This window comes from Copadichromis virginalis, linkage group LG9, assembly GCF_057382275.1.
Source record: "Copadichromis virginalis isolate Kocher_CV1m ecotype Utaka linkage group LG9, C_Virginalis_male_GT1.1, whole genome shotgun sequence".
Classification (NCBI taxonomy): domain Eukaryota; kingdom Metazoa; phylum Chordata; class Actinopteri; order Cichliformes; family Cichlidae; genus Copadichromis; species Copadichromis virginalis.
In genome coordinates, this window is record NC_140626.1 from 12,175,804 (window position 1) to 12,197,048 (window position 21,245).

At 40.9% G+C, this 21,245-nt stretch overlaps 1 long non-coding RNA gene across 4 annotated transcripts in view; it reads right to left on the minus strand.

The window, feature by feature from the left end:
- The window catches only part of LOC146701367 (uncharacterized), a 27,594-nt gene extending 7,044 nt beyond the window's left edge, over nucleotides 1-20,550 (minus strand). The window contains exons 1-4 of one of the 4 annotated variants that reach the window (XR_014922182.1): nucleotides 20,486-20,550; nucleotides 20,024-20,084; nucleotides 19,742-19,804; nucleotides 10,288-10,358 (exon numbers count right to left, since the gene is read on the minus strand). This is a non-coding gene — a long non-coding RNA (uncharacterized LOC146701367). Of the gene's footprint in view, nucleotides 1-4,944; nucleotides 5,550-10,287; nucleotides 10,359-19,741; nucleotides 19,805-20,023 lie in introns of those variants that run through there. The other 3 variants (XR_014922183.1, XR_014922180.1, XR_014922181.1) reach the window with 3 other exon arrangements.
- Nucleotides 20,551-21,245: the final 695 nt, after the last annotated feature.

Sequence of the window (21,245 nt, forward strand, 5' to 3'; positions counted from 1 at the left end):
CTGAGTTGCAGGAGTCTAATATTAAAGGAAACAGGAACACATCTTTGTAAGACTCCAGGTGGTGCTGGCATGTTAATGAGTTTACAATCTGGAGAATGATAAACTCTACTGCTAACAAAGTTCACAGACTGACACATATCCTCTATATGAAGGAAGAGGAAACTTTTAAGTGGTAGCAAATAATTTATGACCTCTATAGGACAAGTGAGGGCTTGTTGACAATTTTATGTGCTTTGTGTTTAAAACATCTGTGATCAGCAACAACTGCCCATGGTTTACATCTTTGTTTTATCGCTTCCTGTTTCATTTTGAAATCAGTGTTTCTGTCACGTCACTTCCAGCCTTTTCCCCACCCTCTCTTGTTTGGACTACAGAAAGTGCTGCAGCTTTCCATCACATTTTCATGATCCTTGTATTTTCCAGTTTTCTATTTTTTATATACACGTTTCCAAGTGTTCTCTTCATGCATGACTTTCTCGCACTTTCATGGACTTTGACTTTTGCCTGGCCCTCACTTGTTTGTCTGCCACGTTGCCAGCCTGCCGACCCGTGCATGACCTCGGCCTTTTCTTACAGCTTTGTGTTTGAGACTTTATTCTGCTTTCCTGCATCTTATGTTTCGGTTTCCTCCTGCAAGTGTGAAAAGTTGCTTCTGGAGATATAAAAATAAATAAATACCGAAAAATGTAACCGTAGAGAGTTTTAAAGCTTTTGAAGCACCAAATAATACGTGTAATCCTGAGGGAACCCCTGAGTTAAGTGCCTCATATTCATATTATTCACTGTTTTTTTTCCATGTTGGTACTCCAGATGATGATGATGATCTTACTGCTCTAAAAATGAATCCACAGCAACCTAAATGATATTCAATCTCCATTTAATGACTGAGCGACCTCATTAAACCAAAGAAACTCACAGCAGTGAAATTAGTACTCGCTGCACTTCTAAGAGCTCCAGAGACTCCGATCAAGTTTCCATTAATCTAACTTTTTCTAATCTTGCTCACAGACGGCAAAAGTCAAATAATTATTTCTTCATACATTCTTTCTATTCAAGCTCACCTTAAAAAGCTTATCTACACAATTAGAGACCCTGAAGTGTTGATTTCATTTAACAATGTAGTTTGATGACTGAATAATATTCTGTTAACTGCATTTGACTAATTTGGAACTGATGATTGGACTAGCTGAAAAGTGAATCGCTGATGTTGATCTAATCCATTCTTGTAAAACATGCACTTCTATATGTACTTCTATGTACTATAAATACCTCGGAGTATACATTGACAATAAACTGGACTAAAAACACACACAAACACACAAATGCTCAGGATTTTCTACGAGTCTGTTGTGGCCAGTGCAATCCTCTATGCCGTTGCATGCTGGGGGAGCAGGCTGAGGGTCGCAGATGCCGACAGACTCAATAAACTGATCCGTGAGGCCAGTAATGTTGTGGGGATGGAGCTGGACTCCCTTAAGGTGGTGTCTGAGAGGTGGATGTTGTCCAAGATAAAGACAATGTTGGATAATACCTCCCACCCTCTGTGTGTGTCTGTGTGTGTCTGCCATGTGATTAGAAAACTAATAGCTCTGCCCTCACAAGACAGGGTGAATCGGCAAAGACAGGCGAGGACTTGGTCTTTAAAGGCATATTTGAATATGTCCATTTCGATTAAAAATTTAAGAGGCAATACTGAAGAAAGTGCTCTTACAGCACATACATCAGCACTCCATTATGCTTCAAACCCTTCTTCTGAGTGAGGTGGCAGAAGTGCAGGAAACGGATGGAGGTGGTGCTGCCAATCAACATGTCAGAATAATTATAACCTTGTCTGAAGCTCTCATAAAGGCTCTGACCCTCTGCCCCCGCAATAATGGATAACTTTAGAAAGTCCCTCCTTATTAGGCTTTTTGATGAGTCTTTTTGGATGAACTGAGGTCGTTTTTTGTCTGTATCTGTTGTGACAAAACGATTAATTATTATATAGATATAAGTATATCAAGTCCTTTGTGTGATGATAATTATATTTAATCACAGCTAAATCTTTAAGTTAGTGTTGAATCTTCATCAGGCCCAGTCTTCTGTCTCTGAAACTCTTGAGCCAATTCTTCTGTTAGTCTTTGACTTGTTTTATTCCATATCTGTGAAAGTGGTTGAAAGTCAGTGTGTTGCTACTGCTTCTGAACTTTTCTCACCAAACTCTTTCTCTGCCTGCTGCCTTGGAAAAAGATGTGCTCCTTGGACTTGGTCAGTGGTTAATTTATCTTTTCTGCTAACCTTGAAAAGCTTTTGCAGATAAATCATAGTAGAGCAGTGATAAATAAATATATATGTGTGTCCCTCTGAAAATCTAAAGTGGCCCCTGCAGACCTCAGCTTAAAAGTGCAAGCTGCAGATAGATTTGAAGACAGAGGTGGAGGCAAGTCGACTGAAGATAGATTTCTGATTCAAGGACGAAACTTTCCTCATGTGGTAAATGTGGAGGGTAGAGTACAAGTATATCTTTTTAGAACAAAAAACACTTGATGTGTAGCTACATATCTAAGAAATTCAGGATCTCAGCCAATTATAAACAACGGTTTTCTACAGTGTGAAAACACACAAGACATTCCTCAGCATGGGGAAAGGTCAGCTGCCTTTTCATAGCAGTTTAAATAAACCTGACAGCAACTGTGGCAGCGGGAGTTACCCAGCCTTTATTCTGCAAGAAGTGATGGATGATGAACAATTTGTAATAGGAACGACACAACCAAGGCAAAGAATAGCTTTATAAGATCCAGGGAGAAAGGTTCAAATCTCTCTCTGCCAAGTCAAAAGCAAGCAAGCAACCAAATATTCCTGAAATGGGCAAAAATGTTTCACAAATTTCTGAATTAATCCATGCATTATCATGCATTACACATTAAGTACATAGCATTTAGTTCCTGTTGTGGCTAAACCAACTCTCTAATATATTACTAATTTAATTGCATGGCTGCTGATCAATGCACAGTAATGTAGGATGTTGTTTTAACAGGAAGAAGGGTATGTGGGGATATCGTACAGGCAATCTTACAAATTCTCACCAGATTACTGTTGATGTATTTTCATATATTTGGGGAAATGCATTTTCTTTTTGTCTGAGTCTGATGAAAGGATCAGTATTACATTTCAAGCCTGACATTTCTAATAGCTTTTACTGTCTTCCCTGAGCTCAAACACAGTCTGTCTGTCTTCCCTCTTTGTGTAGACCACAAAGGTACATTGTCTGCTGCTTTGATGGTGTTTGCAGCGCTGATGTACAGAGTTAGGAGCTGCTGTTCCAGTGAGCCCACCAGCCTCTTCACTAGCTGCTTTCTGAATTCTTTATGAGGTTCTTTCCAAAGTAAAAATATAAATATAAAAAACAGAGAATATGCTACAGGTTTTAAACCTTCTACATCAGCAGGTAGGCAGCAAGCGTATATGCTTTTGGCAACTGAACTCTGACCTAGGGTCCTGACCACAGCTGACATGTAGAAAAACTATACAACCTCGTCAAATCCCTACATTTTCCCACAGACTTTGATTGGAAATCAAAAGAAAAAATGATTTTGACTTTCGCTGAATCTGCTGTCTGCATGATACTCAACATTTTCTATGACTGAAGTGAAGCTTTTCTAGACAGATCAGTGGAATATGAAGGAAATTGGAGAGTGTGCCAGAGATGTGGAAATGATGTGCTGCGTTCTGCAATTTTTAGCAAATGTGCTGACAGATTTCTGATTGGATTATATGAGTGCTGAGCAACTGTGAATAGATGGCAGCGATCAGAAGCTGAAGAGAACAGAGGAGGAAGATGAGTTTGCTTTATGCATCATTGTCAGGGTCATAATCTCTGTGGGCAATAACAGTAGTTTATATGTACGCAGTGCTGAGGATGGATTTCTATAAGCTGGGGATGAACACATACTGATGCTACACTATAACAATAACAGTTAAACCAATGCAGTTGTAACTTTTTGACTCAGTTTGCAACAGTACGTGAATTTTCTTACAAATTCAAAGGTACAACCCAGGAGATATTTTGTGCAGAGGTCAACTCTGACAACAGCAAACAATCATGACAGTTGTGACCTTTAACCTGGGGGAATAAACTGCTTCACCAAAGATGCTTGGTCAAATTATCTACACTGCTTCCATGGAGACCTGTTGTAATCATGTCATCGCATTTTTAACAACAACAATGTTCCTCACTGTGAACCAACTATTCCATATACGTCAGTATATCTCAGTGCAGAACTTTGCAAGTATTAAATCACTCTTTATTTCTTTATATTTTGCTAGTAAAATGTAAGATAGGTTTAGCAATTTATTGAAAGTCAATATTTGGTCTGACCACCTTTATTTTTCAACACATCCTGAACTCTCTTAGGCAAGCTTTCTTGTTTAAGTCGTCTTGAGGAATAGTTCTCCAGGCCTCTCCCTTGGACTTTGGCTCTTTTGTTATGTTTTCTCCTGAGATGATCCCACACTATGTCAATAATGTCGCAGTCCGAGCTCTGGGGAGACCAATCCATGACTGATTCCATTGTGTGTCTTTCTTTGACTTTCAGACACTGATCATTTGCTGTGAGGTTTTTTTGTTTGTTTGTTTTGTTTTTTTTTAGATCTGCCACTTCTTCTGTCCTCCTCTTGTCCCATTTACCTCAAAAATTTTAAGGGCACAATGCGCACATCATGCAACAATATGGCTGGTTTTCAACTAGCTCTTCTGGAATCACCTTGTTGGTATAAAAATACTATTATATGCCCATCAATCTGTGTTATTTTTGGCATTTTCAAAAACTGGCTCTGTGAAGCAACCTATTTAAAAATTATTGGGGGAGGGGGTACTAAAGGCTTCTTCACAGTACTGTATATATATATATATATATATATATATATATACATATACATATACACACACACACTTCGTGTCTTCTTCTACATGTCTTCTTCGGCCCATTGCTGAGAAATGCCAGACACAAGATTATCAGAGATCTTGCATAACCTGGAAGCTCTCTTGCAAGTGAGACCTAAGCCACTTCACACCTGCCCTTTGTTGTCATGAAATATAGAAGGTTTTTTAATTCACTGTAAAACTTTTGGAAAATAAAATATTAAGAGTTTTTCTGTACTTATGAATTGAAAAGGAACCACAGAATATGAGTAAGCAATATTTGATTACTGTGTACACATATGGATCAACACTTTATCATTTTTACACAGGCTAAAATATGAATAATGCTACTTTAATCTCTTGAAAATACATTTAGCTTTAAATTAATTGACTGGAGATGCCTTAAATGTACAAGGAATTTCAAGGTGATGTGGTTGCATCACCCAATCCACTCAAACTGTCAAGAAACAGGGGAAGGATAATGGATCAGTATCGATCGCTATGTTATTGGACTGTCTTTGCCCCAAACTCTGTATGTGTCAGCTCTGAAAACACTTAAATTACTGATTATTTGTCACGGTGGACGAAGAAATCGACTTTTCCCAGGAAGCTAATCAATGATCCCGGCTGCAATTAAATCCAAAGGCATCTGAAAAATAACAGGGAAACATGGTGAACAGTGGAAGTTTGTTATAAAAATCTAAGTTCAAAGCACACAGAAGTTCATTCAGGAAATAGAGCTGGTTATAAGGATAGTTTTATTGTTTCTATTTGACACTTTGTTCTGAGCTGAGACACTGGGTTTGAAACCACTCAATAGATTTTTCTTTTCTTCTTAAAATCACAATCTTGAAAATTGGAAATGACAAGTAAGCCCTATTGTGTGACTGCAGTCCAGACCGCGGGAAAACTGTCATCACTCACAGACAATAGAAGAGGAAGCTATTGACTTGCTGAGTCAATGGTAAACAACCGGAGCTGGAAAGATTTGATAAAAATCAAATACTGACAGGGCTTCCCTGCTCGAGACACACTTACTTCATGACTATATATATGATTTGCTTACCCTAAACGTAATTAAACCTAAACTAACCTTCACTGTAATTCATGTTTTATTAATACATTTTATTTAATGCTTTGAGGATCTGTGCTTTCCATAAAACGTATCACAAATTTCCATAAAACAACTGTATAAAGAGATGTGTAATATGAGTACAAGCTATGATAAATCAGTGTAAAGATATTGTAGCACTAACCTAAATCAAACGTTACCTCTTTCTTTACGACAACTTTTCAGGTAATCATTAAAAATATACTTTTAATCATAGAAAAATGAAGTTACATGCCATTCTGCCACTGAACTCAAGACCTGTGGCTCCTTGAATTCTAGAGTGTATCTATAAGAATGTTAAAATTGTTATTCTTATAATATTCAGACTACAACATGTGCAAGCTGCACAACACATGCATGTATACAAACTGCTGATGTAGTCAACATTCAGCCCCCACTGTGTAATAAAAAAGCATCATGATATCTTCATTCTGTTTAGTTTAGTGCATTTGTATTTGCTGCTGCTATAAAAATGGATTTGATTGCTGATGCAGAAGTTGCATTAATAATGCATGGATGTTGTTGGACAGTAACATAATATAATTTTATCCATCCATATTTTTGCGCAATTACAAGTCAGCATTGACATTCAGGTATTTGAAGTTTGGCTTTGGGAGGATAACAATTTAAATGTATATACATTTTGTTACAAAAGAAAACTGCTGATTCTACTTTGATAGGGAACAGAGCTCTGCTGTTTGGAGGCATGCTGTGGGAACAATAATGCCCTCAGTTAAACTCAAGATAATGTTAACAACAAATACTTCAGTTAAAAGAAGATTAGGTGCGACAGAAAGAAAGAAGGGTCTGTGGTTGAGGCGGGTTGTAAAGTGGCATGCACTGCACTGCACATCAGGAAGGATCTTAATCTTTATCTTAAATAGCACACCCCTAATATCAAATTTTGTCCAAATTTGAAAGCATATCAGATGAATCATGGGCTATTACCAGCTGATCTACTGGGACTGCTGGCTAAGTTTCCAGCATGGCCAGCCTGAGCTAACACTGTGCTGGATTTAATGTTAATGTTAGGCATTAGATTTAACAGGCAAAACACAGAGAGACTTTTAATGAGGTATTATGGTCTAAAAATTATGATAATGCGCCTGTCTCTAGCAGTTTTTAAAGGAGCATTTATTTTAAATGTCAGAATACGTCTAGCAGTTACGTAAGTGGAATATAAAATTGCCCCGGGCACCCACTTAAAGGTATTTAATTGGTAGTTCAGTCAAACTGAACTTTCTTAGCCTTGTTTTGTCACTATTTTACAGAATCCAATAAGCTGTAATTGTGTCTTGCGTCCTTATAATGCAAATAATTTGCAGCCCTGTCACCATTTGCCATTTTGTTGTTATGACAGCTCTGCCATCTGTGTCTAGGTTCAGTCGATTCCAACATACTTTTCCTTTTTTGCGTCGCAGTAATTTCAGTCAAAGTAAATGTTGTATTGTAATTGTAATGTATTACCTTTAACTGCAACACAATCTTCTCAGTCTCACTCGCCTCTTTGAATAATTGAAATTCCATTGCCAAGTAGTGTTGGTAGTGTGTCTATAGAATGGCCATCCTTACATCCATGTTCTGTCTGGGTCACTGTGGCAGCAGTCTAAGTAGAGAAGCCCAGGCCTTCAGTTCAGTTCAAACCAAGCAAGAGACGTAATCTCTCCAAAGATTCCTGGGTGTGCCCCAAAGGGCCGCTTCCCAGGTGGACACGTCAGAAACACCTTACCTAGCAGGTGTCCAGGAGGAATAATAGCCACATCAGCTGGCTACTTTCAATGTGCGAGAGTAGCAGCTTTAGTCTGATCAACTCTGAAAACTGAGCTATTTACTTTATTTCTAATGAAGGACCCAGATACACTACAATCACATTCTTTCACTTCTGGTCATGGTTTAGATCTAAGTGTGACAGCTTCATGTTCACACCCTGTCTGAATCACAACAGACCTGTTCAATGTCGAGCACTGCAGGAACCCCTTGGCTGCAAGGGAAGTAAATGCCACAGACTATCTAAACTCTTTCTTGTAATGCAAAACCAAAAGTCGAGTCTTGTTTCATCATTACTGTACACCAGCTTTCTTATCACATTCATTTTTAACCTAGGAAATAAAAACAGCCTTTCTAATTAAACCTTTGAAACTTACTTTTGTGTTATCGTACCAAAACAAGATAATAAAAACATACACAGTGCTGTAATTTCACAGTTGGATGACAAACTAATCTCTACATGCCTCTTTGCAGTAAGAACAGCGTCTTACATGCATCTTCCTCCACCCACCGAATGTCTGCGCATCTCTCTCCCACCTTTATTCGTATAATTATCCACCCACTCTTCTTCTTTTCCTCTCTCCATCATTCCTTTTTGTGACAGTCTTTCACGCTGCCCCCTCCACCTCTACCGCTCATTCTCTCTTGCACTTCCACGTCACTTCTTCTCTGTTTTCTTCTGTCTGCTCCTTCCCAACATCATCTCTCCTAATCCTCTCCCCTGATGCGTCTTGTTTGTCTGAATGGGTCCCTTTAATCCAATTACTTCTCTCCATAATGCTTGTGTCGTCTGAGGCCAACACTAAGATCTATTAGTAGAAAATAACCTAAATGAAGTTGGGCAGCAGTGAAAGCCAATAGAGATAACCTGAAATGAACTGTTACACTGATCGCTTGTGTGGAAGAGAGGATAGTATGTATACTGCAGTTCATCTGAAAACAAAGGGTGCTGTATCTACACGAAGTACAGGAGGCTGAATCGAAACAGCTCTCATCGCGGCGCGCCGCCACGGTGATGCCTCTGGGCAGCTCCTGCACATTAATCACGCAACCTTCGCTTATTGTTCCTGAGAGCAGTCAGTGTGAGGTTAGCTGCTGAATAATTTCAAAGGGTGCAGAATAATTTCATCCAAGTTTAGACTGCAAAGCATCTGTCATAATTATGTCAGGCTTCAGTGGGTTTAACACTCCCACAGGTGAGCGCTCTCTCGGGGCTGAAATGTGTGATGTATTTCACTCGCTCAAAGGCAGCCCTATAAATATCACAGCAAAATAAAGAACGTCTCTTTCTATAATTCATCAGTTTCGAGACATTTGTTTTCACTCATTTGTTTTTAGACCCGCTCAAATAAAAGCAATGAAAATCTTTCTCAGATGTTTAAGCGTGTTTTTGAGGATGTATCCTTGTATTTATGAATTCCTGTTGAGTCATATAACTGCGTAAGCACAAGCAGAGAGCTGTGGTTTTACAGCACAAACAGAATGGAAGTAGCTCATAAGACACTACCAGATGGGTTAGCATTCATGGGATAGTAGTGTTTATCTTCCAGATTCCTTTAAATTTTAAACACCATGCAGCTTCATACTCAGGCATGCAGAGCAGTGTTTGCTCCTGTGTTTATTATATGATCTGATTAATATCCTAATAGAGCTGCTGGAGTCTCAGTCACTGTGTAGGCAGGAACTTGACAGCGAGACATGTAGGCAGGAACTTGACAGCGTCACATGAGGTCTGATATGTGTCAGACCTCATGTGACCATCGGCGAAGCTCACAGATAACTCGCTTGTTAGCATGTTCAGCTGAGCTTAATGACATGAATGTACCCTCAGCTGTAAATGAGGAAATGTGGTGCATGCATCTTCATTTGACCTCCCACAATCACTGCTGAGCCCAGTTTGCAGCTGTGGCTAGCAAAATTCTGAATAATGACGCTGCTGTGTGTGTTACTGGATGGAGTAAGAGATGGAGCATTGAGAATGGAAATAAAAATGAAGAGTTGGCAGTCTTTTAGGATTTGGCCTGAGATATGTATGGAAGCCCATTTATGCCAGAAATAATCAACTGAAAAGTCATTCACATAAAGATATTAACATTTGTAGATCGACACCGTAATTCAGTATTTAGTTAGACTGTCAGATCATTTTGTCCAACTTTTGTTTGAGTCAAAATTTTGAATTAGTTTAAGGTTTGTTACTACCTTTTGAGTGGTTTAACTATCTCTTAATCTAACAGGAGCAAACCCATCCATCCATTCTCTTCTATCTCAGCCATGAGCAAACCAAAATGATTTTTTTTTTATCTCTTTTTGTTTTGTAGTATTGATTGTGCCATGATTAAGATTAAATTGTGACTCCCATCAAGTAAACTAGATTTTTGACAGTTTTACCTTTTTATTAGAATTAAAACTCTGAATATTCATTTTTCTACAGATGAAGATCAGAATCTGAAAGTAATATCCTCAAGCAATGGAAGAAAATCTGACAGAGGACCCGAGGGATGTTTCTCACCCTTCACTTGATCCATCGCTGAAGTCTTGTCAGAAGTTGTCTCAGCAGAAGGGTGGCTGCAGGAAGCCGTTCTTAAAGAAGGGAAACAAGGAGAAAAGACTGAGCTACACCAAATTACAGAAGAAAAGGGCTGAAAATCATAGTTCTTAGTCATTTTTTTTAATTCAAATTATCATTATTATTGTCGTGTTATTCAATTATACGCGGGTCCACTGTACGATTCATAACCACACTTTATTTTCTTGTTCTTGCTCTGCCCCACATAACATAACATTCTATACAGAAACACACCGGTCTCGCCCTCTAGCTGCCATCAGCCTAACTACACTGACCGGCTGCATTAACATCTACTGTACAATGCAATTACACCACATCTCCCCTTTCTAGAATCAATGGGTAGACTACCATTGACTCACCAGACCTTAGAGGGTTATTCTGCCTCTGTGGCTGGAAGGTCTGGTCCTGCGCTTACCTGTAAGGAATACTATATAATGAAAATCTTAACTCTAATTAACCCGTTAAGTAACACAAATTCTTACATGCTAACTTGTCACACCCCCTGCATTTCCCAACTTCTGAACATGCATATTTGAAAATGACAACCTTTTAGCTTTTACACTTTTACCCATATTGTGCAAACAATACTACGAAAGAGGGGTATTCTTGTATAAAACAGTCCTTTCCATCTTATCCGTTATAAGTCCAATCTGGTTGGTCTCACAACCACTCTTCCGGATCTGGTTCTGGGTGTAGATGGAAGCTCTGGAGAAACTGTCTCTGGCATGTCCGTGGAGCACTGCTCCCCGGCTTCTGCAGATTCTGGCTCCCCATTATTGCTCTCAGTTTGGTCTGGAGAGTGTTTCATGGGAACAAGATGCCGACGATTCCGCCTAATTGTCCCACGAGGTCCCTCCACGAGATATGATCGTGGTGTGGAGTGGCTGCCAATAACGGTGCCGCTGGCTCTCTGGTCTGTTATCCACACTTCTTGGCCTGGAGTGAGCCTGTCGAGGCTGCGTGCGCGATGACGAAGGTTATATGACTGCGCCTCTTTAGTCCTCCTCTCCTTTTCCCTCCGGGTGACAACCACACTATCAGGAAGTGCGGGGTCTAGCAGAGATGGCAGTATTGGCACTGTGGTGCGAAGCCGTCTCCCCATCAAGAGTTGGGCTGGACTATAGCCATTCTGCAGTGGGGTGGCTCTGTAAGCGAGCAGAGCCAAGTGTGGATCAACAGCTTTCCGCAATAGATTCTTGACAGTCTTAACTGCTCGTTCGGCTTCGCCATTGCTTTGGGGATATTTCGGGCTGCTTGTAATGTGACAGAAGCCATACACTTTTGCAAATGTCTCAAAAGCTGCCCCTGAAAACTGTGGCCCATTATCTGTTACCAGCTGCTCGGGGATCCCATGTCGTGCAAAAATCCCTTTGAGATGATGGATCGCGTCCTCTGACCTTGAAGGTGTGAGAGGGGCAATCTCAACAAATCTTGAGGCATAATCCACGACAAGAAGGTAGGTTTTCCCTCTCAGCATAAACAGATCGGCTCCTAGCTTTTGCCACGGCCGCCCCGGATACTGTGATGGCATCAGCGGTTCTGTGTGGTTTTCTCTCACTTGGCAACATGTCCGACAGTTAAGGACAAGCTCATTTATCTGCTGGCTTAGCCCTGGCCACCAAACCGACTGTCGTGCTCGCTGTCTGCACTTAACCACTCCCTGGTGACCTTCGTGCAGTCTGGTGAGCACATCAATTCTCATAGTTGCAGGTATAACCAACCTGTCCCCTTTGATTAGCAGACCATCATGTACGGTGAGGAACGCCCGTTCTGCCCAGTACAGTCTTAGCGCTGGTTCGCTGTTGAAATGTGTGGGCCATCCTTCCTCACACAGCTGCATCACGCGAGCACATACGCTGTCCCTCTCCAGCTCTTCTCTCAGCTGCTCCAAGAAATTGTTGCTAGCTGGCAGATTGTCCATCAACATGTCCACGTAAATATTTGTGCTCTCCAACAACTCCTTGTCTTGAAGTGTTTCTTTTGCTTTCACTGGAGATCGTGAGAGCGTGTCAGCTGTCCACAGGTGTTTGCCTGGTACATGCGAAATCGAGTAGGAATATCGCATGAGGCGCATCCTAAAGCGTTGAATTCTGGGAGGGAGCGCATCCAGAGTTTGTGCCCCCAGCAGACTTAGCAGCGGCTTATGGTCTGTCTCCATTTGAAAGTGTTTGCCAATAAGAAAGTTGCGGAACCGCTCACAAGCCCAGGTCAGACCTAAAGCCTCCTTTTCAACCTGAGCGTATCTCTGTTCCGTTGCAGTGAGGGAGCGTGACGCGTAGGCAACGGGTCTCCACTCCTCGTCCCATCTTTGAAGCAGCACACCCCCTAAGCCATACGATGATGCGTCCGCTGACACCTTGCAGTCACGGCTTGGGTCATACATGGCCAACACTGGCGGTGATGTGAGCGCATCTTTCAGGTTCTGAAATGCTCTAGCCTGGTCAATGTCCCATCTCCAGCAGTTTTTCTTAGACAGTAAGTCTCTTAGAGGTTTGTCCTTCTCTGCGAGCTGTGGGATAAACTTTCCAAGCTGGTTAACCATTCCCAGAAAGCTCCTTAACTCACTCACACTTTGTGGCTCCTTCATCTCCCTCACAGCCTGGGTCTTGCTTGGGTCAGGGCTGATACCGCTGGCTGAGAGAACATGCCCTAAAAACGTCACCTGCTGTTTCGCGATGTCGCACTTGTTAATGTTCAGGGTGATGCCAGCTTTTTGGATCCTGCCCAGCACAGCGTGTAGGCGAGAGTCATGCTCTTCCTGCGTTCTGCCCCAGACCAGCACGTCGTCCATGTGGCAAACCACCCCTTCCATACCATCTGTGACCTCTGTGACCATCCTGTTCTGGAAATGCTCCGGTGCTGAAGCAATCCCGAAGGGCAGTCTCTTGAAGTAATAACGCCCAAACGGTGTGATGAAAGTGGTGTATTTGGCTGAGTTTTCCGTCAGAGGTATCTGCCAAAACCCCATGTTAGCGTCCAGCTTGCTGAATATGCTGGCACCAGCCAATCTGCCCAATGTTTCCTCCACCGATGGCAGTATGTACTTCTCTCGACACACAGACTCATTGAGGTGTGTAAGGTCGACATATATGCGTACATCTTCTGTCTTCTTCGGTACCACCACCATGCCTGAGCACCAATCAGTTGGCTCCTCAATCCTGCTGATCACCCCTAGTTCTTCCATACGGGCCAGCTCCTGCTTAACTTTGTCCATCAGAGGCAACGGGATTCTCCGTGGCGTCTTCAAGGAAAAAGGTTGAGCTCCAGGTTTCAGTTTGATGTCGTACGGCTGACGTACTTCACCGAGACCACTGCACAGCTTTGGGTAGCACTTTTTAAGCGTCTCTATAGTTATGCTCTCCAGACGAGCCACAAGCTCCAGCTTGCTAATAGCAGGTCTCCCCAGCAAAGCAGTGTGCAGGTGTCTGATGACAAAGACATCCTCAAGTATTTCTTTGTCTCCCTTCCTCAGTGCAAGCTCACTGACACCAACGACATCCAAACGACTCCTCCCGGGACCCAGCAGAGCCTTGGTTGATTTGTGGAGACTGGGGGGGTGGTTGTGTCTGTAGAGCTCCTTAAACACCTTAAGGGGTAGGACTGTCACATCGGCTCCTGTATCAATTTTAAATGACACGTTTTTGTTGTTTATGCTTAAGTCGACAGTCCACGGCTCACCCTCACACTTAACACTGCCCAGGAACAAACCATGTTCATCCTCTTCAACCTCATGCACTGTTTTTGGTGCCCTGCATACACGCCTGTAATGTCCTTTCTTTCCACATGCATGGCATTTCACTTCATTCGCTGGACAATCCTGCTTTGAATGGGATGGAGCGCCACCACATTTCTGACAGGTTGGCCCTTTTCTGCCATCTTCTCGGAATCCACGTGTTTTAGCTTGACGACTATCAGTCTGGAGCAGTTTGGTTCTAACAGGCTTACGACTGATTTTATGCACTCTATCTACTGACTTAGCATCGCTAGCCTCACCTCTAGAGTCACCTCGCAAGGAGGATTGTTGTCGCTTTACCTCTTCACTTTGCCTCGCCATGTTGATAGCCCTCTGCAAAGTCAAATCTGGGTCAAGCTGCATGCGTTCTGACAGCCGTTTGTCCGTGAGACCGACAACGAGCCTATCACGTATCAGCTCATCATGTAGCACTCCATAGTTGCAATGTTCTGCTAGCGCATACAGTGCTGTCACAAAAGCATCCACTGTCTCATTGTCTCCCTGTCGGCGCATATTGAATTTGGCGCGCTCATAGATCACATTTTTCTTCACAATGAAAAAAGCCTGGAAACCATCACGTACCCCCTCGTACGTTGTCCTTTGCTCCGCTGTTAAACTCAGACCGCGAAGCACATCGTCCGCCTCATCTCCCATGCAGTAAATCAACGTGTTGACTTGGTTTTCCTCCGAGCTGACGTTCAAATTACTGGCGAGACGGAATCTCTCGAACCTCCGTATCCATTTGGACCACTCCTGCGGTTTTGAAAAGTCGAAGGATTCCGGTGGCTGGATGCTGAATGTCGCGCTCGGCCCCGCCGGTGCTCTCTGTGCAGTCTCATCCGCCATATTCTCCCCTCGTTATCCCGCGAGCTCCGCCAGACACAGGTTCGTTCAGTCGAGGTTATATGGATCAGTACAGGACTTCTGACACCATGTCGTGTTATTCAATTATACGCGGGTCCACTGTACGATTCATAACCACACTTTATTTTCTTGTTCTTGCTCTGCCCCACATAACATAACATTCTATACAGAAACACACCGGTCTCGCCCTCTAGCTGCCATCAGCCTAACTACACTGACCGGCTGCATTAACATCTACTGTACAATGCAATTACACCACAATTATGTATTGAGGAGACCAGGAGAGAGGTGGAACAGTGAGTGTTTACAACCATCAATAAAACAAGGTGGATGTTCTGTCGTGGTTTGGGCAGCATTTCAGTCACTGCTGGTGGGGATTTTATCAAAACTGATGAAAATTTGAACACAGTGTCATCAGATTTTGATTTAACATGCAATACCATCTGGAAATATGTCTGACAGCCAGTGGCTTTTTTTCAGCACGATAATGATCCCGAACACACTGTCAATGCAGTAGACGCATCCCTGAATAGAAGAACACACAATGGAATACTTTCAGTCATGGATAGGCCTCCACCGAGCCCGGACCGCAACACTATTATTCCACAAAAGGCAGCCAACGCCCAAAGCAGGTCTTTGAGTGGCTGTTGAAAAGCCTGGAGAGCTACTTTGAAGACTACTTAAAGAATTTATAAGAGAGCTTGCTTAAAGAGTTCATGCTGTGTTGAAGAACAAAGTTGGACATACCAAGGTTGTTAGAATATCCAAACTCTCTTTTGTCTTATACACTCCGATTCTATGTTGGTGTGTAGCATCCGATTGGCAACAGATTCAGGTTCCAGCATTTCAGTGATTCCCAACACACAGCTAGTGCAGTAACAGCATACTTGGACAGGAAAAACACAAAACGGAACAGAATGCTGTATTTTTATTTATGCTGTATTTCATATGTTTGAATGTTTCAGAAAATTGCAGCTAATAAAGTATTTCCTATTTTTGCAGCAAAACATAAAGAAATGATGGTTGACTCAAGACTTTTACACAGTGTTTTAAATAATCGAATGTTTACCACACCGGACTGCTCTGCACTCAGCTGTTTATGATTATCTAATACCTTAACTTTGGACCTTCATCAAAATACCATATCTTGGTTTATTAAATAGCAGAACTAAAATAACAAAACATTTTTGGTTACTATTGTTAAAATCTGACTGAAATTTTCTATTATTTTTATGAAAGCCACTGGATAAAAGTGCAGATATGAGATGAGACCCTTTAGGAAATCATGGTGCAGCTTGGATTCAAATCTGTTTACCACCTGAGAACTCCATTTTGTAACTTATCAGTAATTTAAACAATGTTCCATCCATGTTTTATGGATTAATGGACAGAATCTCAAAATAACCTTTTATTTCTTGGAAAGTGTTTTTCTAAGAAATGCACTTTCTGGTTAATTTTCCACTTCACAACACTAACCCGAATGTTGGAAGAAAAAAATTTGCAAGTCCCCGTTGGGAGGTTTAAAATCTCCTTTGATTGTCCCTCTAATGAAATGAAATTAATGAAAGTGGGTGAGCAGCCTTTTAAAGCAGAGTGAGGCATCAGAGGTTTTATAAACTGCTGATTGAAACCCTCCCACGGTGGATGGGGTTACTTGGCCAGTATTCATTGATTTACCAGGGTTTTTTGTCCTGCACAGTCTTAAGAAAGAAATCCATAATTACCCATATGTGTGTATATATACATATATACACACACACATACACATGTATATATAGAGAGAGAGAGAGGGCGAGAGAGAGCGAGAGAGATTTACATAGCATAGATTTATATAAACAAGTTTAATTGGGATGGACTGCATTGTGTTGCACTGGGATATCTTTTCTTTCTGTCACTGCTGGCTGTTCAACCGTCTCTTTACTCTTTCTTCATTTTTATCATTGTTTGAGGTCCAGACAGATCAATTGAAATGTTTTACTGCACAGCCACACAACTGTAATTGTAACTTTGCTTTCTCACCAGCCTCACATGTAATCAATGGGGCCTGTTATACAGCAGCTGACTTGCTGTAGCTGGTCTCACACAGATCATAGGTTCATTCTGTTTTCAATCATAGGTTGTTATTAGTTGTTAAACTTGTTTCTTCCTGCAGCATAGCTTCAAATTTTTCCTCATGTAGTGAGTGTCCCAGCAGACTTTCATGCTTTTTCTGAAACCCCAAGCTGGAATTTAATAGCCTAAAAATGCCCACGAGTCCTGAATGATCCTATGCAAAGCTCACAAAGCAGAGAGCTGAGGACAGCTGTTTATTTGTTTTGTTCTTGTTTATAGATTAAACTTTGTTTATGCTTTAATAACTGGAGGCAAAGCCAAGGCCAGCTGAGTGTGCTTCACATTAACATTTCGTTTTCAGTCTCTCTCTGCAGTGATATTTTCAGAGACACATGCCCCCCCTTGGCGACTATCAGTGTCACAGTATGAGTTGCAGTTTTAGTGCACTGCAGAGTTGGAGCCAGGATAACAACTCACCTGTATAGGACTAAAGATATTAGTATAACCTTGTTAGCCGCATTTCTGTAATTCTCCATTTTATCCATGATTACTAAAGCTGTTGTTTATATTAGTCACCGAGGGATATTTAAATCTTTAAAATTTAAATTAAGCAAAGGATATAAGGTAAGATGTACAAAGGCAATTCAAGTATAACTTAACAAATGTGACTCTTAGCAAAATGCTATCATTAGCATGAGCACAACCAGGTTCAAGGACGGACAGCCATCTGTCGCAACTGGTTGAAAGTGAGGGGAAGGTGAGATAGCTGACATGTTGTTGTTATTATTGTTCTCGCTTTCAGCTGCTGTTTATTGGCTTTCAGATAAGATCATGATTTAAGGGTTTTTGCAACCTTAACAACAATAGAAGCTTCTCCTCTACATTCTTGATCACAAACAGGAATAGAGTGGCTACTGGGAAGTTTGGGAATTTTCTTGGTAGTGAAGTCTTTTTTTAATCACATAGCCAACACATATTCTCTATGCAAAATATCAGCAGGTCATCAATCTTGGCTGCAGCTACATAGGTGCTATCCATAACAGGAAGTACCGGTTGTTATCACACTTTTAACTCTGTAGCACTTGGCCAGTTAGTATCTAGTTGTGGGAATGTGGACATAGTCAGAAAACCTGATTCTGCAAAGTGTGCTGACATGGACTGGTGTGGTTTAATCTGCAGACGATTATGATGAGGACAGTTTTGTGTGTGAGGATTGTGAGGATTGCATGTTTGGCACCACCAAGAAGCTAAAAGTACTACGTCATGAATCAGTTGGCAACGTCTGTTGAAAAATGAAGCCAATGCAAAATTACAAAAGCCTGCAGTTCCTCTAGTAGCCATGTGAGGCTCCAGAATCAATCAATCTCCAATGATTTTATCTCCTTATTAACAAGGGCTCACCACAGGGGCGATTCTAGGATCAGAGCTTTGTGGGTGCTGAGCACCCAGAGAGCTGCCCAGCCAGGCAAGATAAACCTGTCTCTGTCAGTCCCTGCATCCTTAAATGTTGTCCCGAGTTCTCTCTGACTGTCACTTTGGTGCATTTAAACCCCTGTTCCTCTCTGTCCTCATCGTCTGTTGTCTTCGTCTCCGTTATCAGTCATCATAATTTTACCATCTCTGTGCAAGTCTGCAAATTTCCTTGTTAAATCATAAGATTCTTGAATTCATCAAGTCTCTCTGTGCCTGGGTCCTCGTCACAAAACATGACATCACTGTTTTGTACATTTTAACACAATTTAATCCCCACATTTGTGAAAGAAAAGCAAAACACTTTTTTGAAAAGTCTGTAACAAAACCATCAAATCTGATAAAGGTTTTTTAAATGCTACAAAAGAAGAATGTATTGGAATAAAAAAATACATATCCTAACCTTAATTACTGGGGGAGAATAATGAATGATGCTCATAGTGAGTAAGAAGTAAACTGAGTGCATTTTTTGGACAGAGATTCACTTTTAATGTATTTGTATAATATAATACAGATACATAGAAAACACTCCCAAAACAGAATTATTACAAATAAATTATTACAAAATATTAATAAAAACTATAAAAATGGAGGCAACTTTGCCTGTGGTAGAATTTATACAATGTATGAAAAAAATCTTTACTGCAGATGCTAATTTTACTAATTTAATAACACTAATTTTGTGTTGTAAGATTTATGAGTTTCATGCTTTCATAGTGGTCCTTAGGAGAGCTCGACATTTTTATCAGGTGGTACACACTGTAAAAAGTGTGAGAAACACTGATAAGTTAAGTGTGTGTGTGCTTTTGGAAAACATTTAAAGCTGCAGTACAGAATCTTTGAAACAAGCTTAAAACATGTTTAGAATATAAACAGAGCATCTGCTTCTCTTTACAGCTCCTCACTCCACCAGGGCTGTTTGGCTCTTTCTGATAGTGTGCAAATGTGATGTACGTACTGCGGCAGTCATACAGACAACTGGAGGGTCCAAAAATTGGCCTACCTATTACTGGCTGAGGTTTCAGTAGAGTTGTGGCTGAACCACATAAAAATATATCATTAATTTTAATCTCCCCGATCAATTATAACGTGATGTTGGAATGTTGTTAAAGAGGCTCAAAAATGTTTCAACCCAGTTTGTTTTACAGATTTTGTATAGCAGCTTTAATATAGGGAGGACACAACTTCCAGATTGTGTTGAGTAAAATCAGGGTTTTTTTCTTTGTCAGTTTAACAGTTTGTGTTGTGCCTGTCACTGTTCCCTGTCTGTTTTCTTACCTGGTTCTTCCTGACCTTGTACTTTCTCCTCACATTCCCCTCTTTCCTCGCTCCCTCTTTGGACTGACAATCATGCACAAATAGATTGTATTCAATTAGATGATAAATTAAATTAATATGAAAAAATACTATTAAGATCACTAATAAAAAAGTCCTCTCTCAGTTTACTTTCAACCAAAAGGAAAATAACCAAACCACATGAACATCTAATAAAAGATAAATATTGAAACACTGATCCAACATTATTCTTGATTGACAGATCATTTGATTTTACACTTTCACCTGAATGTGGCTCCTTTTTAGAAAAAACTTCCTCATATCCATTATGAACCTGGCTGTCTCTCTGTATGCACGCACACACACACACACACACACACACACACACACACACAACAGGAGTTATAAGGCTAATGGGCATTCAGTCAGTTAGCTAGTTAGTATCCATTTCAAACAGGACAGTGGTAACAACAGCAGGCTACGGAGAATTTAAAGTTTTAGATTTTAAATAGGCTGTATATATTTCAATGTTAGCAACAGGACGGTCAAATGTCGCTGAATTTACTACAGAGCAGGACGGATTGTAGGGTAGCAAACATAGTCGGTAAACACGTTTTCAACACTGCAGGTTACCTGGTGTAATGTTTTTGAGCTAAAAAGAAACATGGTCTGACTCTTAGCAACTATATAAAGAGTAACTGAAGGTTAAATGCAGCTAATATGTCCTGTTTTAAGCCAGGCACTTACACCTCCGCTCCGCTGCGTCTCAGCCACCATCGCTCTGGCTAGAGCCAGAGCAGGGGAGAGCTGGAACAAACCATTTTGGGAGGGGGGTTATCTATACCTTTGTTGTTAAAATGTTACGTCTCAAACAAGTACAGTACTGTATGCTTTTTATATTTTTAGTAGTGTGTCACACCAACAGCAAATATTGTCAAAAAAAAGTAAGAAAACTTTGGGGGTGCTTTGATTCATTTTTGGGGGTGGGCTAAAACCGCCCCTGGCTCACCATCTTTTGACTTAGAATCAGATACCCATCCTGACAGATCCCCAGATAGATTCAAATCTCCTTCGATTCCAGCTCAATGTGTAAACCACTACACCATGGAGCCCTATTTCCCATTAAACTGCACAACTTAAGCTATGAAGCTGGCATGTTCTAATTATCTACCTTCCTCCATCATAAGAGGATCATGGCCTGCTGTGTGGTAAATAAGTCTGTGCTCTAGCTGTATTTGGGCTGAATGATGTTATTTTGAGTCTGTTACTTACCAGTTAATTAGGACATACTGTATGCAACTGATAATGTAACACTCCACTCTTGTCTTCCAGTGTATGAAGCTTCAAATGAGCCCAATGTGATGTCACAGTGGCCACGTCCATCTTTTATATAGAGCCTTTTATATTAAAAACATTTTTAGAGCTCAATTCCTACTGCTTGTTGAACCATTTCCTCAGTGCACAAATATTTAGAGTTTATGTTTCATATTTAACAATAAATAGGCCA